General features: G+C 41.5%; 1 protein-coding gene across 5 annotated transcripts in view; it reads left to right on the top strand.

Annotated features, from left to right (window-relative positions):
* Positions 1-19268, top strand: part of JADE1 (jade family PHD finger 1) — a 167601-nt gene that overhangs the window by 60144 nt on the left and 88189 nt on the right. Inside the window, exon 1 of one of the 5 annotated variants that reach the window (XM_079989437.1) lies at positions 11369-11458. The exons of the other annotated variants lie outside the window; for them this stretch is intronic. The gene's annotated coding sequence lies outside the window, so the exon portion shown is untranslated. Of the gene's footprint in view, positions 1-11368; positions 11459-19268 lie in introns of those variants that run through there. 5 annotated transcript variants of the gene reach the window in all.

A 19268-nucleotide genomic window follows, 5' to 3' on the forward strand; every position in this document is an offset into this window, starting at 1 on the left:
ATGCGGCTGGGAGAACCAAGGAGATAATAAAAAGTTGCCGGAGGAGAAAGGCTGAAAGGAGCTGCACTCCAGTATTATGAAAATACTCGCTGCCTCATTGTGTCTTCTTTCTATGCTATGCTAAACCACTTGACTGGCTGGCTCCGACAATTTCTGTCTCTGGAAGAGCAGAGTGCTTCTCAAAATAGACCCTTGGCCATCAGCATTAGCGTGGAACATGCGTTCTTGATTAACCAACATGAAGAAGAGTCAAATTTGGAGGTTAAAGGAAAAGGGTTTCACAAAAACAGATTGCTGTAAATGGTAGGTTTATTTGACTAGCTAGTGGCTTCAAAATGTATGAGAAAACTGATAGCCCCCTTTTTAATTACCTCACCCTGAAAACTGCTCTCAGCAAACAAATAGTTTGCAGTTGGTTTGAACACATCTGGAAACGAGAAAATAATAGGATACCACTGAGGTTAAAATAACTAGGCTTGTGCTGAACATCTTCCCAATTCAATTTTCAGGTTGAAAGTAGTCCCTGGAGGGGAAAGGACCCCCCCCCCTTAAAAATAAATTGTGCAAATGTTCACCTTCCCCCAGTTCTGTTTGCTTGAACTGCTGCTGATTCTGTGTCTTTTTTCTCTTGGCTCTTCTGAAGTCACATGCTTTGTCCCAGCCAAGTGTGGATCATGTTATGAACATGATGATTTCACATCTAGGGATGGAAGGATCTGTTAATTTCAGCTCTCTGTTTCTTATTTTTCTCTTCTTAAATTCTGCCCTCCACATTTTGCATCAATTTACAATTAAATAATAATTCTCACAAAAACTCATCAGCATATTTAGTATGAATTTACCCAAATAAACACATTTTTATATACTATTTTGATCAATGTGTGCACATTTCTGCAAACAATTTCTCCACATATAATGCATTTTTGTTTGTTATTTTCACTAATATATTCATTTTTTATGCACATTTTCTTAATATATGCATTTTTGTAAACATTGTTGGCAAACTGAAAAGTAAAATTTGGATAAGTGTGAATTTCAAAGAATAGTTGTGTTTCAGTTCACATATTGTTCATAAAGTGCTAATTTGAATGGTCCGGCTTTAAATGAGTTCTGAATCAAGTTTCTCCCCCATGCCTAGTCACAACACACATAGCCAGTCATATCTGGCTGCTACATGGTGATGATTTTGACAGCAAACAATGCTAGTTGTGAGTGAATGCAATGTTTCCTAGCAAAAATTATACAGGTGATCCTTGCCGTTCTGGAATCATTTATTATACGGAATGAATCACAAGGCATATAACAATTGGATTTGGCTACCTGATAATGTCACTAAGGGCAAATGAAGCCAGTTCAGAGTGAGGTCTGTGCTGCCTCAATTAGCAACACTTTTGAGACTTCTTGAATCAGAAATCGTTCATGAGAAGCATGCTCATTCAGCTTAGCCCTAAAGGTAATGCCTGCTGTGTTGTTATAGTTTATTTATTTTCTTACTGATTGATTACATTTATATCCCATCGTTCCTCCAATGAGGCCGAGGTGATGTTTCTGATTGTCAAACACATACCACTTTATCCTCACAACACCCCTGTGTCAAATGCAGCAAAGGCTAAAAATGGGAATCTTTGGCTACCCTGCAGGGTGAGCTGCTGAATTGCATGTTGCTCTGCCTAGGCAGCTTAGTATCTTCAGGTCCTGGACCTGGACTCACTCCACCCAACCAGACTGGTGATTGGATCTTCCTGGACAGGCAGGAGTATAATAAAGCTTTCCATTGCAGTTAATTAAATAAACCTTACTTGAACAGTAAGGTCTTCTTGAGTTCTTACATTCTTTGATTTTGGCTTCCTCCTTGATCATGGCTTGCCATGTTTTGTAATTACTCTTTGGTCAACCACTGGCTTTGTCCCATGATTCACCTTAGACTGCTTCCGATTGATCAGTTCTCACCAATGTTGGCCTAAGGTATTTTGCTGCATGAGGCAAAGGACGAGATGGCTTCTCCTTCCCATTCCATTCACAAAAGCCAACTGTTGAACCTTACTTGAATGCTGGCATTTAGACAGCGTTTTCCACTGCACCTGAGGCAGCTGGCTACTTTAGAGGGTCTAGGACAGGCCATGTGGTGTGTATGCGTGTAAACTCCACTGTGATCCTTGGAGGAAGGGCAGTATAGAAGTTTAATGTGCAACAACAACAACAACAATAATGTGTATATGGGTTAAGTGTGTATGTGCTCTCCAGCACAGGGGAATAACCAGGTATGGGGTATGAACAGCTGTGGGAGCTACTATCAGTGTCTCACAGCAACTGCTGTCCAAGGCAGCCACCTTACACTGCCTAATGGTCCCAACACCCTTAGGCTGAGAAATACCCAGTGAGATACCCAAGGACACCCAGTGAGCTTCACTAAGTTGAAATGTGAACCTAGGTCTCCCCATAATTTGCACTCGAGCATCAGAATACATTGTGTAATGGTTATATGTTCCAAGGTGATGGTGAAGCCTGAAGGCCTACATCTCATGATGGGCAAACAAAATAGGCAGTTCTGCAAAGTTATTTCAAAGTCTCCTTGCTTCACTTCTAAAACCAGGAAAACGTCCAAAATGGTATAGCTTTATTGAAAATACCCCAGTGTTTTTCTAACAAAGCTCTCGTCCATGGAAATGACTTAAAATTACAAATCCACATGCCTAGGTAATTTAATTTAGTTGTTAATCTTTAAACATTTTTTTGAAGAAAATACTTGCACGGTATGCCTTGGAATCCTCTTTAAGTCTTTTGTTTACATCGTTTTGGACTTTCCTTCCTTTGTCATGTTTATCCTCTTGTGTAGCCCTTCTAACTTGATTCTCTGTCTTGCCTCCCCAGTGCCCAGAAAGTTTGCTTGCTGCAAGCCTGCCTAAGGCACATGAGGTGATTTAAATGGCAGGCTGGGGCCACTTCAACACTTCAAATGTGCCATTTGTTGCTTCTTGGACTTTAAAATGATTGAATACCATGGAATGCAGTAGGGATGCCATAGGCTGTGTTGAGGACCCCAGAGAGTCTGATACAGCCCTGGAGCCTTGCCTTGGCCTCTAAATTTCCATGTTAGTTTTAGGAGTCATCACTTCCTACTATTCTGATGTCCTTTTCATCATGTGAAATGTAGATGGCCTCCTTGTTTATTGACCTGCTTTCTGCCTGGTTTTGTAGTTTGCTGAACATCCATTGGCCCCTCCTCCCCCACTACTTATCAATGTCTATTAATCATATTAAGGCAAATGGGGCCATTTAGGCAAATCGGTCACTGCCTCACCAACCTCAGTATGACCTCTGAAAACCTTCACCTACATGACTTCTTAAAACTAGACCAAGGGGTGGTACAGCGTATCAGTTTTCTCCTCCTAAATCTCATCATTGGCCTTGTAGAATTCAGCAAGGAGGATGGTGACAAAATTAGTTTGCCCTGCCTGCCAGTGTCTCTTATACCACCTGCCTTCTGCTCTACCAGTTCCAATGGGCACCAGCCACCATTGGTTGTAATAGACAAAAGGTTTCCAAATATGTTCAGAGGCAATAAGCCAGCAACCCTTTCTCAAGCAGTCACTTACCACAATGTGCTTAGACTCACTTGGCAGGCTAGTAATCTGTATTGCTTTGTCAAGTGTTAGAATCTTTTCACTGGATTTATGTCCTGATGCAAAGGTATGATAAAGTTTTCATCACCACTTTGCAGGTTAATATAGACAATATTGTAAATTGTGTGCTTTAGCTATGTGGTTAGGTGTACATTGTTGCAAAGACGATTGCTTTTCAGCTGCAAGATGGCTAATCCCTCCAAAGCTTATATGCAACGGTGAATTGTTGCCTGTATTTGTGTGTCCCTGTTGCAGACAGAATGCTGGACTAGATGGACCCTAGTCTGATTCAGCAAAGTGACTTGTGATGTTCTTAAATAGAACAAAACTGTAGTTGAGCCAGCTGGCCTTGGGCAAATGAATCTTTACCCACTACTTATCTCCAAATTTCTCTGCCTTAGAGAAGGAAAGGCATGGCAGTGAAAGGTCAGTTAAAAAGAAGAAGTGGCAGCCCTAGACTTTATTTTGGGGAAGGCTAATGCTCCTTTCTCATGCCTTGTATGCTATAGTGTAAAGTTAGTTCCCCACAAGGTTTGATAAACTTCTTGTCATCTTGCTGTATACCAGCTGAGCACCTGGCATCAGAAGTATAAAGGTAAAGGTAAAGGTACCCCTGCCCGTACGGGCCAGTCTTGACAGACTCTGGGGTTGTGCGCCCATCTCACTTAAGAGGCCAGGGGCCAGCGCTGTCCGGAGACACTTCCGGGTCACGTGGCCAGCGTGACATCGCTGCTCTGGCCAGAGCCAGAGCCGCACACGGAAACGCCGTTTACCTTCCCGCTGGTACGCGGTCCCTATTTATCTACTTGCACCCGGAGGTGCTTTCGAACTGCTAGGTTGGCAGGCGCTGGGACCGAGCAGCGGGAGCGCACCCCGCCGCAGGGATTCGAACCGCCGACCTTTCGATCGGCAAGCCCTAGGCGCTGAGGCTTTAACCCACAGCGCCACCTGCGTCCCATCAGAAGTATATATGAGCTTAATTAGAGCAAAGCCCATGATGATCAAGGAGTTCAGTGTAAGCATTTGGGGTTTATCTAGTTTGCTCGTTAAAATAAAATGCTTGTTCTCTAACACAATTCAGGATACCACAGTAAATCATACTTCTAAGTTAAGCTCTAGCCCTGGGGCTCTTGGTACTCTATCAAATTTAAGCCTATGGTGTTCTGTGTTTGTCCCCTTCATGTCCAAGCTCTTTCAGACACCCATCTCTTCCTTTGCAAACAGCAAACTGCTTCATATGTGGAGGAGCCATACATAATGAACATCTGCATAAAGCCCCCCTTCACAAGGACACTGAACATCCGGCCACCAGGGAATGTGACCAGTAGATGTGTTGTGTCATGACTAGCAGGTGCAATCCTGCTCCTCAGTCCTGTGTTCAGTGCATTCATAAAGGAGTGTGGTCTGAACATCCCCCATTGAGCAATGAACACATATCCTAAAATTCTCACAGGGAGAGATAACAAAATAAACATATTTTCTAAGCAATGAGGCGATTTAATAAATGTTTTTATTCTTGGCATTGCAAGGAATAATAATGATGGTTTATATCATCTCTGGTGTTTTGTTCTGGCAATATTTTTCTTCTCTGCATATGTTTTTCATTAGTTATTTTTTTAACAGTAAGTTAAAGCCTAGCATAGTTTTTGTTAGAGTCTATGTGTTGCAATTATGTAGTCAGAATAATAATAAAAATAGCATGCAAACCATATTTCAGATTCACTTTTTAATGCTCTCCTTGTCTATGTAACTGTGTATCCAGAGAGTTGGCTTTGATAGCCTTATAAAAGCTTTCTGGATTAGAACTTCTCCTCCAACTGCACAGAAAGTAACTAAGGTTACCAGATTTTTTTTCAATGATTCCAGGGACACTTTTTTTTTTAAAGGGGGGGGGAGTTATTAAAAATAATAATCAAGAAATAATGTCTTCTGTGGTCTCCTCTGTTGCGTGGCCTTCCTCTGACCTTCCTCTCTTGGAGTGGTATCCGCCGTGAAGTAGGCTCGGCTCAGGCCTGGGCTTGGCCACGTGTCCTTGCCCTCCCGGTGCTCTCCTACCTCTCCTCCTTAGCAGCGGCAGCGGCAGCGGCGCATCAAGGTCAGGGCTCCCCTCTTTTTTCTCCTTCCTCTTTCTCTCTCTTCCTTCTTCTCCTCTCCTCCTCCTCCCTGCGTCAGCGCCAGGGTTTTCCTGGCCCTGGAGCACTGTTGGGCAATTGGCCAGGTCGATTTGGGTTGTGGGGTGTGTGTGTCAGTGGTTCCCCCAGTTGATGCGCCGGGCGTCTCCAGTTTCCCCTCAGCAGCGGCAGCAGCAGTCTCAGTAGCCTGGAGCCAGCCTGGTAGTGCAGTTGGCTCTGGCTGGTTTCAGGAGCTGCTTGCTGCCGTGGCGCCCGCCATTTTTCCTCACCGGAAATCCCCATATAATGTGTCTTGTGTCATTGAACCAATCATGCAACATTCATTCCCTACTAATAAATCTACAACGCTTAAAATATAACCCCGGGGATGTTAAATGAAATCTGGGGACATTCTGGGGACAGATTTTTTGGTCCGGGGACAAATTTGTAAATCCGGGGACTGTCCCCGGAAATGGGGACGTCTGGTAACCATATTATAAGCTTTCCCTGACCCAACTCTCTTGTCTTCAGTTCCATTCTTCCTTTCTGCCTTTGTTCTTGCTTCATGCTACAACTTCCTTGAATGTTGACCATGGACTGGCTATCTAGCCATTGTAACTTTCATGAGATTCTACTCAATATTGATCCAGAGTAGATTCCAGTGTATAGTTAGCAGAGTAAAAACTTAAACACGTTGCAGGATTCCCAAAAAATAGATCAGAGGCAATTAATATTTCATCCAGCAGAGCTTTATTGCTAATGAAGGCAAATGAGCATAATGGTCACAAATCCAATACATTCAGGATTGGCACTGTCCATAAGAAATCCAGTTGCAGCAGACTTAACTTAAACTTAAAATAACTTATATGTTTAAATCTTAACACTAAGCATACTATGTACAAAACACCACACCAGAAGGAAAAGAGATAGAAAGAGAAAGTGAAACCCAGGCTCCTTCTGGCCTTTTAAAGTCAGCATTAATTAAGTAGAACAGGAAAGATCTCTACACATCAGATCAATACTTTCTGTACTAAGAAATGCAAACTGACAATAACTGCACACAGTAATGGACCTCCAAAACTTTACTGGGATTCCAGACTTGTTGTATACCTGTTTTGTAAGGAGGATGGCTACAATATGTGCTTCCATTCACAGGGAAAGTGAAACAATTGGTACACTCATGCAAGGTGGTGTTGCAAATTTGCTTGGAAGAGTGGTATGGGGATGTTCTAATCATTTTCTCATCTCGTTTTTCAGATATAGGTAACCTCATCAAGTGCTGTTTGCTGTGCCAGGGGAAAATACAGGCAAATCTATTTTTCAAAACACAGAGCAAATAGTAACACCTCCCTCTCTCTCTCTCTCTCTCTCTCTCTCTGTGTGTGTGTGTGTGTGTGTGTGTGTGTGTGTGTACTGAGAGAGAGAGAGATTGGGTAACGGGAAAGAAGAGGAATGGTTAGAGGTTCACACACTCTTGATGCTTTCCAAAGGAAATTAACAGACTCACTGCACTGCATTAAGTATTCAAAAATTGAAATCACTGGCTTCTTGGCACAATATGCAGTCTGGTCCTCAATCACTAATTCCATCCAGGGAAATGAGTGAGCCCTTCTGTCATATATTAGGCACATAGGAAGCTGCTTTATACCGAGCTGGGTCATACCTCAGTACTGTCAGCACTGTCTGATAGCAGCTTTCCAAGTTTTCATGCAGAGGACATTTCCAGCCCTAACAGGAGGTGCTTTGGACTGAATCTGCGACCTGCATGCAGAGTAGATGCTCTATGCATGAGTGACGATCATTCCCTGTTTGACCATTGCCTCTTCATCAAGAATAGAAAATACTCAGTGTTCACCTTGCATTTTTACTAACTCGAGCCCTCCCAGTTAGTTTCATATGGAGGGCCAATTTGTTAATTCAGAAGCACTATTGACACCCCAATATGTGCACAGTACAGTATGCAGGTCACATTATATTTCCAAACTAAATCTCCAAGGCTGCATAATGAATTCATTGGGGCTTCTAAGTAAACATGGTTAGGATTGCACTGTAAATACCCATTCTCCCCTCCCACCTTTTAAACAGCAGAATCATTTAATATTATTATTTTGACAGCATTGTTTCAACCAATCAGTAGTGTACAGTTTCTTCCCCAAATGTGTGGAAATATATGGAACTGAGCTGAGTTCTTCAGAGAATTTTTTGAATCTACATTGGCAGTGAGTACACTTCTGTAGCTTTTGAATTAACATATGTGGATGCACCCCAAGCTAGCTGATTCTTCTACGTCTTAATGTTTTGTTCTGCGACATGCACAGTTCTTTTAATGACAGGATCTTGGCTTTGGTTATGAGTTTTGTTCTAAAATTAGTATTCTACTTCACTGCTCTCTCAAAATGCTTAGCCCTCCTGTATTTTCTCCTGCACATCATTTGTCGTGCTGTGCTCTCTCTGGTTTGGCATTCCTTTTCTGTGACCATGTTATACATAGCTGCTGTTTTCTAATATGACCTTCACAGAAAGCTTGCCCTCCTTCTAATTTGAAGAGAATGTATAATAGCTTTGGATAGTATTTTCAAAAATAAAAATAAATAATTGCTTTATATCCAGAAAATGTAAGTTATGTACAGTAATTCTAAACATCAATATACAATAAAAGATTATTAACATCCAGTCCTGCAATTCACATAAATCAACAGTATGCATTGCTGGGATCAAGCCCCTGGGAAGGCTTGCTATGTAAAGCCAGAACACCCTTTAGAAAACTGGAAAAAACACTGGATTTTTAAATATTTAATCACTGAACTGTGTGGGACAAATGAGGCTTCCAGTCTTCCTCTTAGGCTTTCTCCTCCTCTCTCTCACTGGCTGCTGATACAGAAGATATGGGGACCACAGGGGTTGATTGGTAGCCAAAAGAAGTGCTTGACTGGTTCAGATCCAGAGGTGGGTTGCCTGGGCACATGTGCTGCTGCTGCTACTGGTGGTGGTTCCTTTGTGAGGAACATGGTGATTGGGTCAACTGTTGCTATTGTCTCTTTAGCTTATCAAAAATTTCCTTGCATGGTCTCAGAGTGTCTGTAATTCCATGGATGATCTTGAAGCAGCGTTCCATGGTTGGGTCAAATTATGCAGTCAGATCATTTGCCTTCTTTATTACTTGGAAGAGTTGATAAAATTTCTGCAGGTTCCAGCTTGCTGGCTCATGCTCCATCCTCATGTTCACATTCTGAGCTTGATCTGATTAGTTCCTCCAGCTCTTCGACAGTCAGTACCTGCGGACCCTCATTTAGTGATTCCACTTCTTCCTGGATGAGACCAGCAAAGCCATCACAATCCACCTAGACATTTGCACAATGTCCTCCACCTCAGTGGCAATGCTTGGACATCCCTTGAAATTGTGCACACATTTCCACAAGTTCTGCCAGCATGCATTCACTGTTTCAGCCTTGATTGCATCCACTGCCTGTTAGATGTAGGTGGTGCAATGGGCAGTGTTGAAAGACTTCCATACTGTAAAACCTTTTGGCTAAGATCAAGTAAAGTGTAGTGTATACCAGCAGCGAAACCATACAGCTCCTTCAGCAAAGGCTTTATATGCTAGTGGGAGGCTGCTGCAGTTAGAAGCCTTGCTGTTGCATTCTGCACCAAATGCAGCATCTGGATCTAATGTGGGAACAACACCTGGTCATTGTTGGAAGCATGCAAAACCTACCTTATGCAGGTAAAAAAGTAAGTCCTAACAATGTATTTAGTGTGATTTACACTCTGGGCAAGTATGACATCGCTATGGACAAGCATGACATTATCTTTAATGTAAAGTAGTTTGAATGCCCCCCACTTAAAAAAAAAAAAAGGCAGTCAAACTACTTTGACTTTACATCAGTGGGGAAACTTTTCTCCACTACATTCATTTTGGGGACCATCTTTTCCGGGTGTGTGGGGAGGCTGGGCAAGAGGCAAAAGTGGGTGGATCCAAATGTATTTCGTTCTTAGATATTTTCTTATACAGTGGAACCTCTACTCATGACCACAATCCATTCTGGAGGCCCGTCCTTATGGCGAAACAGGTTGCTGGGAGGGGCGCCGTTGTGCGCAGGCGGCGATTTCTCGCTTCTGCGTGTGTGCGAACAGAGATCGCCACTCCTGCGCATGCGCGAACGGTGGCAAACTCGGAAGTAACCGGTGGGTTTGCCACATAGTCGCAACTTGGAACATCCGCAAGTGGAGGCAGTTGTAAGTACTGTAGAAGTTCTACTGTAAATACTTTTTCTCCTTTGGGAGTAGGTTGAGTTGAGTTTTTATATTTTATATTTTGCTTTTCCATTGTTTTCCTTTTATATGCTGCTTTTCCCTGGTGGAAATTCTGGCACCAAGATTTGACTGCCTCTGAGCATCTGCTGAATTCTTTATGCTCCTATTTCATGGTTAAATCTTGGTGCCAGAATTTTGGCAATCAAAGCAGTGGCAACTTGACACAGCTCACAAGTGCTCAGGAATAAAGATTACCACAAAGTACATTGCATTTTTTTCCAAAAAAAGAGGCCTCAATTTGATTCTGTCAAGGGTCTGGGCAGTGTCTTCTAGTGACAGTAGTTTTGTCATTTGCACAATGCTCTCTTTCCATTATAATTCCAATAAGTTAATGCTTTAAATAAATTGAGGGTACTGAAGTTTTGCACACTGTTTCCTACTGAGCTTTTCTTTAACAGGGTGAATATCAGTCCCTTTGTATGTGCCATGCAGCAATGTGCCGCATATTGTGTTTTAACTGTACATTGTGCATCAGAATAAATGACACACAAAATGACAAACAACATTTCCTGTAATAATGCTAGCTGGTGACATTGCCAGCATCAGCAACAGGAAGAACAGCACTTCATTGAGAAGGAAGATGAGGATTTATAAGGTTTGTGCTGCCCTTTCAGTTATACCGAGCATCAGGTGTAAAGGGTGCCCCACATGGTATTGTGAAATGAAAAGCTCTCTGTTGTGCTACCAGTAGCATTACCGTCTATCATCCATTGTATTCTGCCGCTTGTGACATTCTGGAGCGAGGGAGTTTCAATTTGTGTGACCCCTTAAATTAATGGATATCTGGCCAGGCCAGAGTATTTTAAAATACAACTTAATTTGGCTTGTCACTGCAGCTTGAAAACATGAACCCTCCCCTTGATAGCTCAGCATCCACCCTAAAAGTTAGTTCTGCTTTCGTGGTTATGGTATCAAAGCATTACCATCTCACTTTGTGCTGATAGGGATCAGTTTGCCTGTTAAATTGTCCTGGGAAATAGTTTGTGTTCCCTTTTACACAAATCTATGAGGTTACAGATTGAAAATGGAACATAATGAGTGTAACCTGAAAAGCAATTTCATGGGCCGTAGTACTTGGATGGTAATAAATTCTGGTGTTTCAGTGTGATAAAGACATAGTTTTCTGTGCCTAGCTTTACCATTAGAAAAAAAGCGGCTGAGCTATTCGTGGCAGAACATGTCTTGGCACGTGGCAGCTGTTGGTAGTTATTACTTATAGTAGTGATAGTTTAGCTGCAGCAGGTGATTATCTTCCCAGTGCTGCCTCAGTATAGGTGCTTCTGAGGTTGGGAAGAGAAGAGGTAAAGGAAGGACAAGAAGACCTGATGCTCTAAGGGAGATCCAAGCCGCAGGCAACATGTCCCAATGGCAGTGGAGAATATTGGTGATGGAGCAGATCATCAGCCTTTGGTGGGCAGAGCTCAGTAAGTGCTGAATCTCATGAGAACTGTTGGCTAATTTGGATGTGTCTGCAAAGGCACTTTTATAGGGTAGCATCATTCACACATTCTGGACTTAGAATTCTTTAAGTGCATGACTTTTGCATCTGGTTTGTGAATCTTGGGGTTTTATGAAAATCAAAATAGATCCCGCAAGCCTGAGTTCTATCCCACCCTTGGTGTATATGGCATGAAAGTTTTCAAGATGCAGCTCTTGGGAGGGATTATGTGGCAAAGTGACTCTCTGGCAAGACACTCCTTGAAAAAGGAGTCTAGAATTAGGCCCTTTGTCTCTGAAGTAGACTAATCTCCCATGTGAATTGCTCAAACAAATCCATATATAAAAACAAAGAACTGAGAAATAAAAAAGGCAATTTCTTTCCTCTTATCATGTAAATCTGAAGCACGTTCACAGGAATAAATGTTAGTAGCAAACTATTTAAATTAACGCCAGTAATTACCACTATTTTTTTTCTAATTGTTTATAACCTCTTATTTTCTTCAGAGAGAAATTAAACTCTAGCTGAATATTTGCTTTAGTGAGTACTCTGCAGCCTGGGAAGGAGAACAGAAAACATACTTCTTTGCTCATTATGTCAATTGTTAGGTGATATGCTAATGCATACCCATTCCATCTACTGTTTCAATCAAACAAGAAATATCTCACTTATTAGCTAAAACAACACTATGGCTTTTGACAGAAATTAAGCCTTGTTTTGGTGCATTAACGTTAATATTTGAATATTAGCTAATGCTTCACGTAAAAAGGCTTTGCTGCACAGAGCCTGTGTGAAATCAGGCCATGTTCTTACCAGTAAACTTCAATAGGCTTTTTACACATTACAGTCTCAGTAGGATCACAGCTTTCAGGTTAATAAAATAGGCAAAAGGTTACTATATTTAGACCCCAATCATAAAAAGCTGAAATATGTAAGGGTGGTGGTACCAAGAGTGCTTGTGCTGTGGTTGTTACAGTGCCTTCCTGAGCATGGCAAAAGTGATTAGAGCTACAGAAACATCTGGGTGTTGAACTTCTACTTTGATCAGCCCCCTGCAAACTCCCATTGGAGCCATTCATTGTGTCCAGTGATCAGGGATGGTGGAGCTGCAAGTCCAACATATGGAGGACCACAGGTTAGCTATTCATGAACTACACTCATTGCCTCCAGACATTTTGGATCACAGCTCTTATCATCCCTGACCATTGGTCAAGCTGTCTCAAACTGATGGGCATCATAGTCTGAAACATCTGGAGGGAAGGCTGGTTTAATGTGTAGCTTGCAACCATAACTCTCGTTTCTCTTAAATTAATTGCAGTCATCGGGATATGTGTGCGATTGTTATCAGAATTGCAGTGCAATGAGAGGGTTTATCTCTCCTTTCCTGCCACAACTCCCTCAAATCACACACACACACAGCTATGAGGCGTGGGGGGGGGGAAGAGTTGAAAACAGTTTTTTCCCCACCGTTTGGTTACTGAGAGTGACTTTGATTAATTGTTGTCTGTTTTTAACTTCTTATGGTTTCTACTGACTCAGGGCCTTCACAGCCATCACCGCCCCAAGCCCAATTCCTTGGAGCATTCAAGGATCTCCTGCTCCATATCTGCCCAAAGCTGAGCAGGAAGCCATGAGAGGCACAAACTGTTTGCCTCCAGGTCAGTCCCTTTAAGAAGCCACAGGGGTAGTTTGGACTAAAGAGTTATATAAACTCACAGACAGCCTCTAGCTTTTTTTGGAGTAAGCTGCCAGCTTGGAACTCTCTAATGTGCTGCAACCCTGGACTGCCTTGCTGAGCCACATGCTTCTGTTTGAGGTCATGACATGACATTTCACCTCTTGTTTGACCCTCAATATGGCATCGTTATTTATCGCTTCCACTCACAGTCCTGTGTGGTTAGGTCGCTGATATTGATATTGTGCCCATTGGGAGCGGAAACTGTGAGATAATGAACACACAAAGCTATCCAGTGAATACATGGAAGAGCTGAGATTAAATCCAGGTCCAGCTCTGTATCTATTGGGTCACCCTGGCTCTCTTCTAATTATCTCCTAATTACATTGCTAATTTGCTTCCTTATCTTTACACCACATTCTTCTTATTAGCTATCTATTCTTTATGACCACAAATGATTCATATCCACAGCTAAATTCCTTCTCAGTTGTCCTAAGGAACATAAATAATCTACTGCTACACCTCTCCTTAGAAAATGGGTTAGAATGAACTTGGACTAATGGATAAAATCATGTCTCTCGTGAAGCCATAACAAAGTTCTAATTTACTTCAACGGGGTCAGCATGTTATTGGCTACATTCTGCAGAGAATACACTCAGTTTGTTACTGAAAGAACACAATAAAAGTATTTTGAATAAGACAGCCCAGTACTTTTGCTCTGGAATGTTTCAACTCATAAAAGGCCTGATTTCAAGATAATAAATATCCAGTCAGTACCTAGAAGAGGCAAGCCTTGCTCACAGGTTGAACTATGGACTGGTTCATACATTACTTTAATAGCAAGGAGTAAGTATCAACAGCTGTTAGTGATGAGAGTTAAAAAGAACCTTAGTGTTATGAGGTGCAGTAGATGCAGAACTGGTGGTGGCCCTCACTGCCATGTCCTGCTAGGGAACTTTTATTCAGATGTATCTGCCTGGCCACTTTGGTAGACACTTTGCTGGCATGGCTAGACCATCATCTGTTCTAGAAAGGCAGTTCATAGAGCCAAAACTCTTAAGGTGGACAAAAATAAGGCTCTTTCCTGCATAAGAGTCTGATGTCTGCTCCATCTCATATAAAATGCACAGCTGGTTTGTGTGTGCTTGCTTGCTTGTTTACTTACTTAATAAACTGATAGGTGCACCCTTTGTCAAAATGATTCCTGGACAGGTTACACATAAAAATATATGAATCATCTTTAGTAAGGCCCTTCCTTTAAGTAAAACTCTAGAACCAGCAAGTTGGTTAAACAGGCTATAGAGATGGAAAAGCTATCGACTGCATCTGAAGATCGTATAGCTTATAATAAATCTATTGCCCTATTTTTGTGAGGGAATATTTACAAACATTTTGTATGATAATATATTCTATATGTACTTATTCTGATACTTAACTTGGCTTTGTGGTGTATGTGTTAGTACGAGTGTATGTATGCATAAGGCTTGGTTGGTTAAAGAACAAAAAACCAGACGTTCATAAACAATAACATCAATAAATGCATAGTATAAAACATCCGCTAAGGTTACCAAAAACCTAGATATGTGGCAGGTGATAAATAACAGCTGGCACAGTGTCTCAGCCTCCGCTAAAAGCCTGGATGAAGAGTTGCTGCCCAGTTAACAAGCTGATGATTGAGTATCCAAGGAAAGTGGCCTGCTTCCCCGAGAACTCCTACATGTGAATGGGCTGACTTTCATTGTACATGTGTTTTATATGGTATAGCACACATGGGGCATTTATATGTGCAAATGCTTTATCTGTCATGTCTATTTTGGCTTGCTCTTAATTATTACAGTGGTACCTCGAGTTAAGAACTTAATTTGTTCTGGAGGTCAGTTCTTAACCTGAAACTGTTCTTAACCTGGGGTACCACTTTAGCTAATGGGGCCTCCTGCTGCCGCCACGCCGCCGGAGCACGATTTCTGTTCTCATCCTGAAGCAAAGTTCTTAACCCGAGGTACTATTTCTGGGTTAGCGGAGTCTGTAACCTGAAGCGTCTGTAACCTGAAGCTTCTGTAACCCAAGGTATATTGCATGTGTTCAAATCTCCCTTGTTCCTGGTTTCTTGCAATTACAGTAACATCTGAACAAAGTAGTAGTACAATTTAAGGGCCTAGTAGGAATTTGTGGCTCTTACCATACAATTAAAAAGTGAACTTGCTCTAAGAAAATTAACAAGAGAGCATTGGGTTCTACACATCCCTACATTAAAAATGGAATTTATTAATGAGTGAGATATATTATTTTAGAAATGTTCTGTTTACACCATTTATTATCCTGGGAATCAACAAATTGACTAATTTCAGCCTCTGATTTCTTTACATTTTCATAGTGTGAATCAGAAGGTGAAGACAGTCATTCGTCCGTAGCAAGATCACCTCTCTGTCATCTGGGAATAACAAATCATGTAAACCATAGTGGGTTTTTAGTTTTGCTATGCAGGAGTGAGTAAAGTGCAAGAGTTATATGCAAACACAAGTGACCTGTGAGTGACCCAGAATATTGACCCTGCAACAACTTGAAATCACTTGTCTGTGTAGGTAGAAGTTGTCCCACCACAACACAAACCTTTGCGGCCTGTACTGCAGGTTCAACAGATTTTATTTAAGTTGGTGGAGGGAAATAGCCTTAAAGAATGAAGTCACAACAGATGTATAGAGACTGGGGGTTTTGTGACTTTATTTTATTTTTCAAGCTTGTCAGAAGTGGCCCTCCTCTAGTGTGTAAATAAGCCTTTAGGTCAAATACAAACTCTACAACAAGTACTATTTGCCATACACCAATGATAAGATCACAGGACTGCCTCCATAGGTATATGGCTGCTGTTGAAAAATGCCATGTACCTGGTTTTGGACTCTGATGACCTGGATAATGGGGAAGACTAGGGTAGGAACCATGTCTGTAGAAAGCCTTTGCAGAGGCTCTCATGGGAGAGTTGCCCCAGGAACCACCTGATGTAGCCTTTTCCCTGCATCTGATTCCAAGGATGACTGCTGCTTAAAATTCTGCACAATGTAAAAGGGCATCAGCTTTTACCAACTGACAGCTGGAGCAACAGGCCATCTCCTCAGCCCTGCTTGGGCTAAAATAGGGCATGTGCAAAAGATTCTCCTATAGAGCTGGAGACAGTCCCTTGGTTGTAGGTCTGTTAAAAACCCCAGTTGGCTGCAATATCCTATAGTCTATTTTGGTGTGTGCAAGGGTGTGTACAGATGTACATATGGACTTGTGTGTTTTTACTACTGACATTTTGAGGTTGTCTTCTCAGATGATGTGGGCAGTCGCTTTGGACAGAGAGGCTTGGGAGCACTAGTGTGTGTGCAGATGTGAGGATTAGGATTCAGTTCTTTTAGCATTGCAAATCTGGTATACAACCTTCCTAAATCCTATTGAAGCTGATGGCATTTAAGCAGCCTTGAGGTGTGCCTGATTGCAGCCTAAACGTTTCAAAAAGAAACTGCAGAAGCCAAACAGGGTTGATGAGAAAATGGGATTGCTATAGATGTCACTCAGCATTCCAGTGAAGAAAACAACATTTTCTGTAGAATAAACCCATTAAGAGGCTTATGTTTTGTTTGCAGAAGTTCACTTTGGATGCTTTCAACATCTCTGCTTCATGGGGACATATGTAATATAAATCATTTGGCTTGCTCTTCTGTTTCTTAAGACATTATATTTATAAATTCTTTCATCTAGAGTTGTCATTTATCCTGTTTCCTGTCAGATAAACAATCATTTATTTTTCAGATTTCAGTTATAATATTACATATGTACACTTGCATAGTTTTTTTGTTCCAGTGAGAATTTTCATGGGGAAACGGGTAAATAATGTGATATGGGACACATCCTACTGTCACGGAGAAACAATGACTGATAAAAAAGAAAACTCAGTGCAAGGTGTGTGAGAGACCTCACAGTGGATCATTTTTATCCTTTCTAGCGATCAAAAAAGTGTCACAACTGAAAATGTTTTTGCAGTGGAGAACAAAAAAGCACTTGGTGATGCTGAACAGTCAAGTTCTGCTTGTTTTGCACTAATATTGATACAAAAGATGAAATAGTAAGAAGGACTTTCCCCATTATATTCAAAAATGTTCATCATAATCCACAGGAGACTGGGGTGTAGGTTGTCCCCAGTTTAAATGCTAGGTTGTGTACAAAGCATGTCTAAAAATAATCTATTTCCCAGTGTTGGAATAGGGTAAGTGAAGTGAGTGGCAATTGCTCTATCGTACATGACAGATTACAAGCAAGTTATCCCACACTGCTTTGTATGCTGGGCTTTTCACGTAGGCTTCGTTTGGGCTGGCTAGAAAAAGAAAATAGAAAATAGAAATGCAGCCCATTTAGCAAAGTGTACATGACTGTTTTGTTTACGTGTGCTCTGGAGAGCTTGTATGTATTAATGACAGACAAATGTACATGGTCCCTTTGCTGGCAGTCAAAGAAAACTCTCCCCAATGAAGCAAGCAGCTGAAGTAAAGGGCTGTAGCTGACACCCACTTGAGAGTTACTGATGTGACAGTTCTGTGGCTGCTAATGACAGGATTACGGTGGCTGTGTTGTTATCCAGAAGGGTTCCTCCCCCCAGACAGAATGTACGAAAAACAGGGCGAAGCAGAGAGCTGCTGGTTCAGACTGTTGGCTTTCCTTCTGAAATTGCTTGGCGTTGCTTGCAAAGGAGCCCTTTTGTTACTCTGAAGTTTGTCAATGTCACTCTGGTTGCAGGCGGCTCCTTCTTCCCTGGATAAAGAACAGTGCTTGGTGTGAAAACTTTAGACTTGCATCACCTGGAGTGTTTTGTTTGGACAGATCTTCACACTGCCGGCAGCTGGGAATTAGCATTTTAACCATCTAAACAGAGAGGACAAATACTCAGGCTGGAATATTCTTTGGATACAAAAAAAGGAGAGGCTCCCCTAAGCTTTCTCATGCCCCTTGAAGGCAAGATAAATTTGATTCCAGATTCCGATGGCTTTTGTAGTGTCCTTGTTTTCTAGCAGGCTTCCTATTCCTTTAATGGCAGCTTGAGAAAATCAAACTTCCATCAGGTGAAGTTTGTCCCAGTGTGCTGATATAGTGATAAGATTTATTTTTTTTACCTGATGAATTAGTCTTAGAATGAACAGAAAATAGGAAGAGCCCAGATGGGTTCAAGCTAACATTTAGTTCAGCATCCTGTTGCAGTGGCTAATAAGATGCCTATAGAAATCCTGTAAGCAGGGCTTGAGTGCAACAGCACTCTACTGTGTGTGTGTGTGTGTGTGTGTGTGTGTGTGTGTGGAGGGGGGTATTTTGTTTGTTTGTTACTATCTTATTTTTGTTTTTATATTGTAAACTGCCCTGTGATCTTTGGGTGGATGGCAGTATAGAAATTTAATAAATAAAAATAATACCCACTTGTGATTTCTAACAGCTGATATGCATAGGCATAGTGAGGTATAACAGAACATCATAGCTAGTAGCCTCTGATAGCCTTATCCCCATAAATCTGTCTAATCTTTTAAAAAAATACATCCAGGTTGGTTGTCATCTTCTTGGAGCAAATTCCCTAATTTAGCTATGCTCTATGTAGAGAAGTAATTCCCTTTATCCTGAATCTTCAAACTTTCTGTTTCATGAGATGAGTTTTAGAATTATGAGAATGGGAAAAATAATGAAGCAGAAGAAGGGTAGTAACTATTGGTGGGTTTTCTCTCTCTCCAAAATCTGAAATCTTCCTTGTGAGAGCAATAGCTAGTACAAACATTTTCCTTCTCTTGAAACAGAGTTGTTTACATAATACTGTGATATTACTTCTTCAACTCTATATCCAAAGAATTACCCACAATATCCTATAAGTTTTGTACAGTTATAAGGAGATGTTAACAAATATCCCTGTGAAAGTACAGAAAAATGAATATTACGGTATACCCAAGGTCTCAGAGGCTTCTGTTTTAATCCCTCAGATGTTCCTCTCTGAATTGTTCATTGGTGGTGGTGTCACATAAAAGCCCCATGTGGATTTACCACCGACCATAAGACGCACCTAGTTTTTAGAGGAGGAAAACAAGAAAAAAAATATT

The sequence above is a fragment of the Podarcis cretensis genome (genome assembly GCF_951804945.1).
Source record: "Podarcis cretensis genome assembly, chromosome: 9".
Lineage (NCBI taxonomy): Eukaryota > Metazoa > Chordata > Lepidosauria > Squamata > Lacertidae > Podarcis > Podarcis cretensis.